The following is a 13531-nucleotide window of genomic DNA, read 5'->3' as shown; positions in this document are numbered from 1 at the left end:
CATACACACAGTTGAGTATACACACACGAGCCTCCCCACAAGGAGAAATACAAGATCCACATCTTTAGTCACATATAGATGTGCAAGTACACATGTGCTCACTCTCTGACACACAGATTCCCATTAAATAGATGTCATGCCCAAGAGATCTGGAGCATGAGGCCAAACTCTGTCCTTCCCCAACCACTGCCTCATTGGCCATACAATTAGGAAGGGCCCGTGTGTGTTTGCCCAGGCCTTCAGCCCAGGCCAGACCAGAGGAACTGCCTTCACGTAATATCTGCTATGGGACTAGTCACAAGAAGAAAGTCATGGAAGGAGAGAACCTGGATTAACATCCTGGTCATGTGACTTTGAGCAAACTTCTTCATGTCTCTGAGTCTCTACTTCAGCACCCACAAAATAGGGACAATGGCCCTGTCTTGGGGAGTAGCTGTGAGGACTACATGTACGAAGCGCGTGGAGCACAGAGCCTGGCTCCTGCTGGGACTCTATTACTGATACTAACAGACGTGACCACACCTGCCTTTCCAGAGTGGACTGCAGGGTAAAACAGCAGCTGGGAGACAGGGCTGTGCCTCCTGCGTTCAAGGAAGTCTCTGTGCCTTTTTCTCCCCTTTTTTGCAAGTCCTCCCAGTTTCCAGGGTCCAAAGCAGCAACAACAACAATATAAGAAGGAAGGGAGCAAAGAAAAAAGGAATGAACCTGTGAGAAGGCAGAGTAACTAAGGGTGCCCTTGGCTTCTCAGACTTCACAGTGAACTCTGATGAGCCCACCTCTTCCACAGTATCTATGCCTCTACAAGCCTCCTGACATCCCCTCTGCTCACCTCACCAGGTGGACTCCGAGAAGCAGCAGACCTGGTCCCTTCCCTCAAGTGGCTTACGGTCCTGCACACGGACAGACCAAACCACACACAGTAGCCAAGAGGCATGGACTAGCCTCTGGCCCAAGGGTGAGAGTACAGGCTCTGCAGTCTGGATGCCAAGGTTCAGATCCAGTCTCCAAACACACCCAGGACAGCTCCCCACTCTCCCCTACTCCAGAATGGGCTCGGAATTCACTTCCTCAAAGACACAAAAGAAAGACAAAGGAGGCTCAGGGACCAGGACCGAGACACTGTGTCATTTGACAGGACACTGACTCTGAGCAGCAGCCAGCGAGAGGCACACAGACCGGGGGCAGGCCTCAGGGTGAAGACCTGCCATGGAAGGCACTGCAGGCCACCCCCAGCTGGAGGTCGACTTGTAGCAGCTGCAGGGGAACCTCACAGAGGAAGGAAGGATCCCAGCTGCCCTGAGCTGACTCCTCTCCCTTCCCCCTCATGGCCACACCCACCAGGGATGCAGAGCAAGGCAGGCTGGCTCCCTGGTTGAGGCTGTGCTGCACTGCCCGACCCCATGCCACGTACCAGCACTTGTCTAGAACCTTGACAAACAGCACCTAACTGATTCTTCACTCTGTACTTTCCTACGTGTTACCGTAAGGATTCTGGGGTCGTCTGGCCAAGCAGTCTCAGACTGTTCACAGCCAATAATGCGACAAGGCCGAGTGGCCTCCTCCCCGCTGCCATCCAGGCCCACAGGCTCTTCCCTCACCTGCACGTAAACTCGGCAGCTTCCTGGAGCGACCGCCCCACTATTAGAGGGCGGCTGAGGCCGGCTCCACCCTAGACCACGGGAGATGGTTCCTTCTGTGCTCACTTGCTTTCTCCTCCACTAAAAGGCATACCCACGGCTGGCCCACATCGTAGCTTAAAACACTTGAAAACTACTGTTTGTAGTTCCCAAGTGCAGCAAGCTCCTTCCCTCCAGGCCTCTGCTCACATGGGTCCCATTCTGACTCCTGAAAACTCTTGTGCCTTCCAAGGCTCACCTCGAGTCTCCTCAGTGAGGCTTGGCTGACTGCCTCTCCCACACCCCAGGGGAAACACTGGTGTGCACTGGAGGCAACAGGGCAAATCAGTTTTGAGTGTGGTCCCCGGAGTCGCCTGCCTAGATTCAGGTGCGTAACTCCATCACTCACTGGCTGCTAAATCCTATGGAAGGTACCTAACTGCTGTACCTCAGTTTCCTCATCTGGAAATTGGCTAATAGCACTTAACTCAGAGCTGTTTGAGGACTGAGTTGATTTATAAAAAGCATTTAGAGCGGCACCTATTTGTTATTATTAATTAACTCTACAAGTGAGGAAAGCAAGGACTGAGAAGGTAAATAGCTTGTCCAAGGTCACAGCACAGCGAGGTGGCAGAGCCAGGAACTGCCCGAAGGTAAATGCGACTCTGTACCCACGAACAGCCAAGCACGCTGGTGGCAGCTGGAATCCAGGACATGAGATGACAGACTCTGTCCCTTGGCGTCAGCTGAGGGTCAGTCAGTCCGAGGATGGCATTCGGCTCCTCCTCCCTGGGCTCACTTGAATTTTGCTGGAGGAACCCCTCTTTCCTACCTCCTGCCCACAAAGGCTTGTATGTCTACCTTGAACTCCTGTCTCTTTGCCCCTCGTAGCCTAGGTGCCTTGTCTCTGGTGCTCTGTGTGAGGGCAAGCGGGGAGCAGAGGCGTGAGCTATCACCTCATGCCCAGGACAACTCTCAGAGTGGGTAATGTTCTTACTGTTTTACAGAGGATGATACTGAGGCTGAAAGAAATGAAGTGACTTTCCTAAAATCTCACAGCTAGTAAGTGGGCAGAGTCAAGATTCTAAACCACGCCTACTGGACTGCAGAGTCTGTGTGTCGGATACTGGTATCTCTCATAGTCAGAGAGGTTAAGGAACTTGCCCCAGATCACACAGCTGGTTGGCAGTAGTATCATCTGGTTTGAGCCAGACTCACCTGGCTCTGAAGCTCTTTCTCTTGCGCCAGTGGCCTCTGGTCTGAGCCACATCCACAGGGCCCAGTGTAGGCATCAAGTATCACCTGAACACTAAGTGAAGGGTAAGTGTCAGCTATGGCCACACCATTTGTCTAGGATGATGCAGCTAGCACTGTAATTAAGAAAATACAAGCTCCTTTAAAAGCCAACCAAATTCACTGCAGCTTTTTTCATTATGCAATTTTATCACTGCTGCTGCTGCTACTGCTATGTCGCTTTAGTCGTGTCCAACTCTGTGTGACCCCACAGATGGCAGCCCACTAGGCTCCTCTTTCCCTGGGATTCTCCAGGCAAGAATACTGGAGTGGGTTGCCATTTCCTTTTCCAATGCATGAAAATGAAAAGTGAAAGTGAAGTCGTTCAGTCTTAGCGACCCCATGGACTGCAGCCTATCAGGCTCCTCCGCCCATGGGATTTTCCAGGCAAGGGTACTGGAGTGGGGTGCCATTGAAAGACCAAAAGCAATGTCTGTGAAGTTTTCCAACATTACTAAGAGCCCCATGTGCTCTGTCTGCCTACCTCCCTAAGAGCGCTCCAAAACCACACTTAGTACTTTTCTCAGGTACTTTCTTGATCCTCAGTCACAAACTCACAACACAGAAGTGCCTTTTGCGTGGAAGAACTGTCTAAAGGTCATTAACATAAACAGGAGGCACAATCCTTTCCAGGTCTTGAGTCCCATGAGTATTAAGAAGTAGTGTAGTCTCCAGCAAAGAGGACCCAAGTCCTGAGCTAGGGAGGGAAGGAAGGAAGGGCGGAGTCAGGGAAGTGAGCTTCTGCCTTTTCTATCCTGGCCTCCAACTCCTTCCCCTTGCCCATCTGCCGAGGAGACATGGTAGGGAAAAGACCAATACCTATGTGGGTTCTAATCCTAGCTTTCTCTCTTCCTGGCTGTGTGCCCTTAGGCAAATTGCTTAACTTCTCTGTTTGTCTGGGAAATCTGGCAGAAGAATGGGCATCTGGACTCTGGAGCTCATTAGTCTGGTGTTAATATTCAGTGTGGGTTCAATGAGTGCTTGTTGACACCTAGTGCGTACCAGGTCCAGTGCTGAGCACTGGACACACAGAGATGGGTGGTAAGTAGGCCTCGAGGAGCTCATAGTCTAGTAGAAAAGACAAACATGTAAGCAGATGATTACAAGATCATGTGATATACTCATTACAAAGTACTGAAGCCCTCCAGAGAAGGAGGTGATTAACTATGTCTACCAGAATCGGTGAAAGTGAAAGAGGAGAGTGAAAAAGTCGGCTTAAAACTCAACATTCAGAAAACTAAGATCATGGCATCCGGTCCCATCACCTCATGGCAAATAGATGGGGAAACAGTGGAAACAGTGACAGACTTTATTTTCTTTGGCTCCAAAATCACTGCAGATGGTGACTGCAGCCATGAAATTAAAAGGCGCGTGCTCCTTGGAAGAAAAGCTATAACCAACCTAGACAGCATATTAAAAAGCAGAGACATTACTTTGCCAACAAAGATCCATCTAGTCAAAGCTATGGTTTTTCCAGTACTCATCTATAGATGTGAGAGTTGGATTATAAAGAAAGCTGAGTGCCAAAGAATCGATGCTTTGATCTGTGGTGTTGGAGAAGACTCTTTAGAGTCCCTTGGACTGCAAGAAGATCCAACCAATCCATCCTGAAGGAAATCAGTCCTGAATATTCATTGGAAGGACTGATGTTGAAGCTGAAACTCCAATACTTTGGCCACTTGATGTGAAGAGCTGACTCATTGGAAAAGACCCTGATCCCGGGAAAGACTGAAGGCAGGAGGAGACGGGGAAACAGAGGATGAGATGGTTGGATGGCATCACCAACTCGATAGACATGAGTTTGAGCAAGCTCCGGGACTCGGTGATGGACAGGGAAGCCTGGCGTGCTACAGTCCACGGGGTTGCAAAGAGTTGGACACGACTGAGCGACTGAACTGAACTGAACCAGAATTGGGGTGGCATCAGAGAAGGTTTCACAGAAGAGGGTTTTGAAGGATAAACAGGAGTTTTCCCAACACTCTAAAAAGGAAAAGGAATGTAAGCAATGGGAACAGAATGAGCAAAGGGAAGTGAAAGTGTCCTGCCTACTGGAAGAGCAGCAAGAAGTCTGATACGGCTGGAATGTTAGAGGACAGGAGCTATGAAGACAGGGATGCTGCCATGAGCTGCATCTTCCAGGCCTTGGGTACCATGCTCAAGAGGAGGGATGGGCCTCCCATACCTACCACCCTCTTGGCTCTGGTGCTCTTCCTGTCAAAACACACACACTGCAATCGCACCCTTTCCTGGGTCTTTGATTTAAGAGTTCCTCTCCTGGCCCTGACAGTAAGGCATTTCTGTCCCACAGATTATAACTCACTCTGGGCTATTATTCAGCTCCCCAGCCTTGGCCCTGCTGCAGTTAGTCCAAACATAATATCCTTCATGCATATATTATCTGTCTCCCTATTATCTGGAATCATTCCGGAATTAAATTTCAGTCCTGCAATATTGGCTTCAGGAGCGGCGCGCTTTATGGGCTAGTCAAAGGTTAGAATACCAATCAAAATAACAGTGCCGATGCAGCGAGACATTTTAATATTCCAAAACCCGGTAATTGTAAAAGGACATAATATTTTTTCCCTGATTACCCCAAAGGCAACACATGTTAACAAGGCGAAGGAAGGAGTGAAAGAAATTTCAGAGTTCAGACAGCTGTTAAGACATATTTAAAGGAAAAGCCCAGGCAGGGCACTACGCCATGGGGGCAGGGAGATGCGAAGAAAGAAGACAGCCTCTCCAGCTCCAGCTGCCCCGACTCCAAACACAGCACTGGTTCCTCTGCCACCTCTGGGCTTCGTCCCAAGAGCTCATTCCCAAGGGGTGATGTCACAGAGGATGGGATGAAAGGAGGAAAGCTCAGGACGTGGAGTCTTGAAGCCCAGGTTCCAGTTTCAGCTCTTCAATCCAAAGCCTCCAGCCTCCAAGCTGACCCCTTCCAGGGCTTCAGCTTCGAACCCCGTGGCAAATGCTCCAGGCTGCTCTCCCACCGGGCCTCTCCTTGTCCCTGCCTGTGCCCCTGCCTCTCCCAAACTTCCACCTGGTGCTTTGTGTCCTGTTCTTGCTGCTAGAGGCCTTCATCTACCTGGCCGCAGAGCTAGTTCCCCTTAAGACAGTGGCCTGTGTGACGCTGTCAACACCCCACAGACAGTGCTCTGTACTTCGGATGGATGATGCGGAAGACCTGGGCCACAGCCCCTACCTGTCTGGTCCTGACCGCTGAGTGGTCCAGAAGCATCCATCTCGGTGTGAGCCCTCCTCCCTCCAAAATAAGACAAAACACCCGGCAGGGGCCCTACATCTTCACGCCTCTCTTGGTTTCTGTTTTTGTTTTGTTACTGTTTTTTCCAAATCACCCCAAAAAGGGGCTCTGCAGCAGGCACCAGGCGGCCACCACTGTATACAAAATCCCAGCCTCTGTCAGGCTGCCTATTACTGGAGCAGCTCTCTCACCACAGCACCAAAAAAGCGACCTGACCGGCAGAGTTCCAGACCCTTTCAGTCCTGACGGCTTCCCAGCTAGCTCAGCCCGCTCATTGGAGCCTCCCAATCTGCACCATCCCGACCTGCTGACCTGCCTATGGCCCCCAGCGAAGAACTTCATTAAAGCCGAGAATTTATTCCTCCATAAGCCCTTAATTTATTACTGCGCTGATTGGGACTCTGAATGCTCCAAGGTCAGGAAAAGTCGTACTCAATCGTAGACACCAACCCTCCCTTCAGCAGTTTCTCCTGCTGTCCACTCCCAGGGGAGGGGGGAGACAGAAATGCTTCGTGCAGGGACCCAAGAAGGCCTCCTCTCCCTCTTTCAGAGCTGGCCCAACCCCATCCCCTTCAGGGCACCCAGCACTGTGGCAGGGTGTATAGCACAGATGGCAGAGGGCAAGTGGAGCAGCAACCTTCACAACCTGCTTCATCTGAGTCTGTCAAATTCTAGGTGACCTCCAACCCTACAACTTCTCAGCAGGACTGTCTGAGCCCTGTCTGCCAGGACTGACTCAGAATCCTCCTAAGGCTGCCTGCCAGCTTCCCCCAAAGCCCATCCAAACAGGCCCAGGCATCAGAGGGAATTCCAGACCATTTGTGAATGTATATGCATACACTTGCATGGCGTGGTCTGACCATACATGAAGTGCTTATTGTGCAGGCATGCACTTATACATACATTTATACCTATGTGTCCTGCAGTGAACATATACATATTATGTATGCATATGTATATATACACATATTCACATCCTTTGGGACCTACCCATTTCTTGACCTCTTATTTACAGTAACATTCTCCTCCACCTAATCTTAGCCGCCCGCCCCTTTGGGCACAACTCGGAGCCTGCCAACACCTAGAAGCACCCCATCTCTGAAATCACTGATTCAGACGTGCCGCTTTCCAACCACAGTCTCTTATTCTTCCATCTGGAATGCTCCACTATACTGGTTTTTACCTGTCCCTCATCTTCTTGGGACCTATCTACTTTTTCCATATCTGTCAGGTCCCCTGCTGTCTTCTCTTCCTTCAACATCCAGCTTAAACTCCACAGTCCATCCTGGCAACCACTGTCTTGACAAAATCTTCAACTGTTGCTTTCATCACACCCCTTGGGAATCACTCTCCTGTGGATGAATCTAAATGTCTGCTTTCTGCATGCGCACAGCCAGGCAGCTGAGCTCTGCTAAAGAAAAGCCACACCGCTGAACAGAGAGGTTCCGTTGTGAATTAGTGTCACCAACATCAACTGGACCCTCAACACTGCCTATAAATCCCACTGAACTTCTCAAGTAAAGCTCACACTGCTATTCTTTACTACAACTATAGCAATCCTTTTCAACTTTCTGCCAACCTTCCCAGCCCTCCCCTATTCATTATTAGCAAACAACTGATCTATTTCACAGAGAAAAGCAAAAGCCATTAGAGGGAAACTCACTCTTGTCATCACCAAATCCACAAGCCTATTTGCACCTGTCTGCACTTCTCCTCCCCCCATCACAGTGGAAGAGCAGCCTTCCCCCGAAGACAGTCAGTGTCAAGAGACTGGGTTTTCCATCCCTTCTCCTGTCACGTTCTTAGAGACCTCCCTCACTCCTAGATTTCAACCTTTCTTCTCTAATACACAAATGAGAACATACATCTTCCATCTTAAAACACAAAACTTGCCTCGATTCCACAGCTGCCCCACCACAGCTCTTATCCTCCCCTTCCCTCCTTCAAAGCTACATTTCTGAAAAAATTCAAACTTCTCTTATCTCATTTACTCCCCAGTTTGCTCCAATTTTGACCCATCCCTATCATTCCATCAAGAGGTGTCACCAGGGTCGCCAAGGTCCTCGAGCCCAGGTCTGGCACTTGCATTTCAGTCTTTACATCACGTGGCCCCCTTTGAACTGACCGATCCTTTTTTTTCCAGAAGATACTCTTTTTCTTTGGTCTCTGTGATCTCACCCTCTCCTGACCTACCTCCTCTTCTGCCATCCTTTCACTGTCTTTTTTCACTCTGTTTATTCTCTTCGGCACAGATGCAGGCAAAACCAAATTTAAGTTCTAACTTGGTCATGTACCAGACTGAGATGCTGAGCAGGTTTCGTCATCACTCTGTGCCTCAGTTATCTCAACCTTAAAATGCAAAAAATGACAGTAACTACCGTACAGAGTTGTGAGAATTAGATAATGTAGGTACGTGAGCACACAGCACTCGGCACAGCACTGTCCAACACAGACATAACGTGAGCTCTATAAGCAAGCTAGGAATTGAATGCCCAGCTCAAGTAAAAAAAAAACAAATGAAATTAATTGTAAGAATATATTTTATTTAACTTTGTATATCCAAAGATTATCATTTCAATACGGACTCAGCATAAAAAATTATTAAAGAAGTATTCTGTATTTTCTCATACCAAGTGTGTAATTTACACTTACAACACATCTCAATTGAGATGCTAAATCTTCATCAGAAATACTTCAACTGTATTTAGATTTTAAACAATTAACAGTTGAAAATACAGATTTACCAATCCAGTTCTAAACATACTTAAAAGTTCTTCTTGAAAGTTTTCAACTTATTTTTAATTAAAATTAAATAAAATTTAAAATTTGTTCACCAATCATATTAGCTACATTTCAAGTATTCGATTGCTATAGGTGACTAGTGGCAACTACACTGGACACTGCCAGGTCTAGCACGCAAAATACAACCATTAATTGAGAAACATTATTACCACTAGTGACCACTCCCCCTCTGCCTCTAGTTCTGACTCTCCCTCCTCTATGTATCAAACACTGATATTTCCCAGTGTTCTGTACTAGGCTCTCTTTTCTTCTCATCTTAATCACTCCATTCCATGGCTTCAATTATCACTCGCACACCAATAATGCCCCCAAATCTGCATCTCTTATCCAGACCTTATCCCTGAGCCCCAGGACTATATATTCAAATACCTTCTCAAAAGCTTCACCAGAATGCCTCAATGGCATCTAACTCAACATGTCCCACACTGAATTCGCCTCCTCTTCCAACGTCTACACTTCTTCCATTATCTCAGTAAATTCATTCCAATTCTCCCAGTTGCTCAAATCATAAACCTTGGAGTCATGATGGTTTCCTCCTTCATCCTCAACCCTCACAGCCAATCGGTCACCATTTCCCATCTATTTTACAGTTAGTTCTGCTCTAACACTGATTTTGAAAAAGCAAGCTTGTTCCACTTCAACTGGAGTATTAGGGGACGATTCAGCATAACACACACTGTGCATTTATGTGAGACTCTGTCCAGAAACAATATAAGATAAACTCAGGAAACTACACCCAGCTGAACAGAGCTGTGCAAGAACATACAAAATGCACACATCCCAAACACATACCAGCTACCTGGACCACCACTTGTGCTACAAGCCACACCCATCTGGTTACAATCTCTGGTTTCAGAGAACTCTCGTTCTGCCACTTCATAGTAACTCACAAGCTGCAACCCTTCTCATGCTCATTTCCACGCAAACTTCAAGTTTTCTTCAAGGTAAAAATACCATAGTTATTGTAGTATTTGTGTATTTCTTAATCATTTAATGCATGTAAAGTCATACTACCCATAGTTTTTATTTTATTACATTTTTTAAATTAGATTCCCATCTCTTTTCATGTACCACTGATGAAGTTTGTGAGGACTGTGCTCCTAAGCCCATTTTTACTGCACAGCTTTCCACAGCATGGTGATCTGCAGGGAGGCGTATGTTTCACCACAGGAGAACTGACTGTACCATTTAATACTCCAGACTCAGTCCATTTCTCTACATTTCCATTGCTGTCACTTCAATCCCAGTAACTATCGTCTTCCACCTGAACTAAGCAATGGTCTAATTTCATGGTTCTCAAGTAGGTACAGTACCTCCCCACTCCAGCTTCATCCAGGCCACTGGAAATGTATGTTTGTTTAGTGGGCGGGGGGTGGGGGGGGTTGGCATTTTCAGTTGTCACAGTGAATTGGAGAAAGGGCACTCTCCTGGCATCCAACAAACAGGGGCTGGAGATGCTGCGAGTTCAGCCATGTCGCCCACACAATGATCTGCCCATCCCAACACGCCAACTACAGCTCTATTACTGGCCCCCTGTTTCTACTAGCTGTCTCTACACTGCAGCCTGAGAGGTTTTTTTTCCAAACGCAAATCAGATGATTCCTCTCCTATCTTCAATCATGTCCCCTCACCCTAAGGACAAAGATCAAAACCTAAAGTCTGGTCTACAAGGTGCTGCCTCCCCTCATTTCAGTTCAGGTCAGCCTTCTCTCTGCCCCACATTCATGTGCTTCAGACGGTCATTTGTCCAGCAAATAATGATTACACATCTACTGTGTGCCAGGGACTATCCAGAGTGACGAGGACGGAAGAGGGAACACAAGAGACAAACATTCTCCACCCTCATGGAACTTACATTCTAACTCCATGAAGCTGCCAGGCTTCTCTTCACCCAAAGCCTTGCCATATGTGGTCTCCTTTGCGCAGTCGATTTCTGCTCATCCCCCAGGTCTCAGCTTAGGCCCCCTTCCTCCCCCTTATCCCACTAAGTCAGGTGATATTATCCTATGATATCCTATCATATCCCTTGTGATATGATCCTACGACTCTGAACTTTTTGGTATTATAACACAATTGAAATTGTTTATTTAACATACATATTTTCTGTTATATCCCCAGGGCCCAGCACAGTATCTGGAACACAAAAGGCACTCAAGAATATTTTGCTTATTTATGCAGATGTGTATGTTTATATATGTGCATGTGCCTTTACAGTTTATGAATATGTACATATAAACACACGTGTATATATTTTAATGTTTCTGCACGTGAATAGGTGTGTACACATGTATTCAAGTATGGATACATGCATAGTTTTGGGTACGTGAGTGTACTCATTCACATGATACACGTGTGTATATCTATGTGCACGCGCATGTGTGTATACACTCTTCTGGCCCCTCAGTGACAGCTCTGACCTGGAGGCTGCTGGAAGCAGGGCCCCAAGTTCTCTCTAAGCTGACAGTTCAATAAGAGCATAGATCATTCAATGACATTCCAAATGTCAGCAAACACTAGTTCGCTCCTCTCTGCTACAGGGAAAGTAAGTGGAGGCGGGAGAAGTGGAGGCTTGGCCCTGGAAGAGTTGCCCTTCCCTGAGACCACCCATGCCACCTATGGACAGGAGAGGGCAACTGAAAGACCACATTCTGCCTCTGCTCAGACTGGAGGCCTTAGTCAAGTGCGGACAGAGACCTCAGTCCCAGTTGCCTGCTCACTCAGCAGGTCTAGGGGGCCAAGCAGGCCTGGAGCCTCCCCATTCTTTTCATGGGGCAGAGCCCTCCTGGGGCACTGAGGAGAGGAAAGGAAGGGAAGGGGGCAGCACAAAGTAAGGTTAAGGATGGGAGAGAAGCCCAGACAGCCAGGGCCTGGGTGCCATGTGGGGAAAGAGGAGTGAGGCTTTTACGTGGTATTCCCACAACCCTGGCAATGGCTTCTCTGGCTTAGCTTTTCTCATTACTCTTTTTAAGGGTGCAGAAATCCCTGTGCAACCTGCACAAGTCACACAGTATAAAGGTCAGAAAGATCGCCATGTGCCTGGATCTCCAGGGTCCTGCAGCCTGCCTGTCTTGAATGGCTGAAAAGGACTACAGTTGGATCACCTCAAGCACAGCTAGAACACAGTGTGGCTGGAGAGCAGAAAGGAAGGGGTGAGACCCCTGGTTTTTCTTAGACCTATGCGGTCTACCTCCCAGGAGGTGATCACAGAGTCCTCCGTTTCCCCTAGTACCCATTTCCCCTTCTACGACTCAGCATAGTCTGGCAGAGAACCAAGCTGAATAGGCTCAGCACAGCTTCCTCCACCGCCAGCAGCACCAAGGTAGTCCCGAGTGGCAATGTTATCACACGGGTCGGCTGGTTTCCTGCCTCTCTGCCAAGGAACCTAGAGGCAGGGAGCTATCCATACACCAAAAAGTCTAGTGAACTTCACAGAGCAATTGTTCATGGTCAGCGCCCGCCTCGCCTGGCCGGCCCTTCACATTGCATTTGCAGAGACCAGCAAGTAGCCTCAGATGCACTCTGACAGCTGGCATGCCGTCTCTTCCAGGCGCACAGGCCTGGCCACACCCGCACGCATAGCCCTGCCAAGGCCCGCGTGAGAGGCCCTCTCTGGAGCCAGCTCTCAAGGATCAGTCAGCCAGCTAGCAATTGCTCACTGGGCATACACTCTGCACCTAGCCTTGATCTGGCCAGCGGGGACACAGAGAGGAAACAAACTCAGTCTCTGCACTTTGGAGGGACACACCCGCAAGGAAACACATGGACTCAAAGATCACGGATATCCAGAGTGTCAAGGCCTTAAGGCAAGAAATCAACTTCTGAGCTTCTCAGCCCAGGTGAGACCTGAGCCGAATCATCAAGGAGAGGGAATATGCCTGATGAAGATGACTGGGGGTGCTTCAGACGGACAGAAGGCCTCACGACCAGGCCCAGAGGCAGGACAGAGCCTGGCCTCCTCAGCCCCAGCTGGGAGGCAGTAGGAAGCTATTGTTCAGCTGCAACAGATCAGCAGGACAGGTGGGGAGGGGTCCAAACACAGACTAGCCAGAGGGCAAAGGACCCGCACACCAGAGGACAGCAAAGGAGCTCACACACACTGCCACAGACAGCAGCCCGAGACCTACGGAACAAAGCCCAGGGTGGCTGTCTTCCACTGCTCCTCCAAACGCTCGCTCACCTCCAGCACCCCCACACACCAAAGAATGCTGCTCCCCCTACACACAAGTCCCCTCTCCCCAGATCCAGATCCCACCTTCCGAGAATGCCCAGTTCATTCAATACAATTCAATACAATTGTTCATACAATACCAGAGGGCCTGGCCCTCTAAGATCTCTCCTTCTCTGAGCACTCCTCTCCCCACCACCCCCGGGGAATCACTATTCTGACTCCTGGTGTGTTCTCTCTCCTCTGAGCTTCCTGGGAGTCACTGAGCTGGCCAATGGCACAGGTTCCTGGGGCTGCCCCTGGTCTTTTACCCTTCCATCACAGGGATTCATGGGAGTAAAGTCTCCCGAGTGGCCTGGGCCTCCCACAGCCAGGATCCTAAGACAGCAGGAA

General features: G+C 48.8%; 1 protein-coding gene across 9 annotated transcripts in view; it reads right to left on the bottom strand.

The window, feature by feature from the left end:
• Positions 1 to 13531, bottom strand: part of ERI3 (ERI1 exoribonuclease family member 3) — a 130839-nt gene that overhangs the window by 44120 nt on the left and 73188 nt on the right. The gene's annotated exons all lie outside the window — the stretch shown is intronic.

The sequence above is a fragment of the Bos indicus x Bos taurus genome, chromosome 3 (assembly GCF_003369695.1).
Source record: "Bos indicus x Bos taurus breed Angus x Brahman F1 hybrid chromosome 3, Bos_hybrid_MaternalHap_v2.0, whole genome shotgun sequence".
NCBI classification, from domain to species: domain Eukaryota; kingdom Metazoa; phylum Chordata; class Mammalia; order Artiodactyla; family Bovidae; genus Bos; species Bos indicus x Bos taurus.
This window is presented reverse-complemented; position numbering and strand designations above follow the sequence as displayed.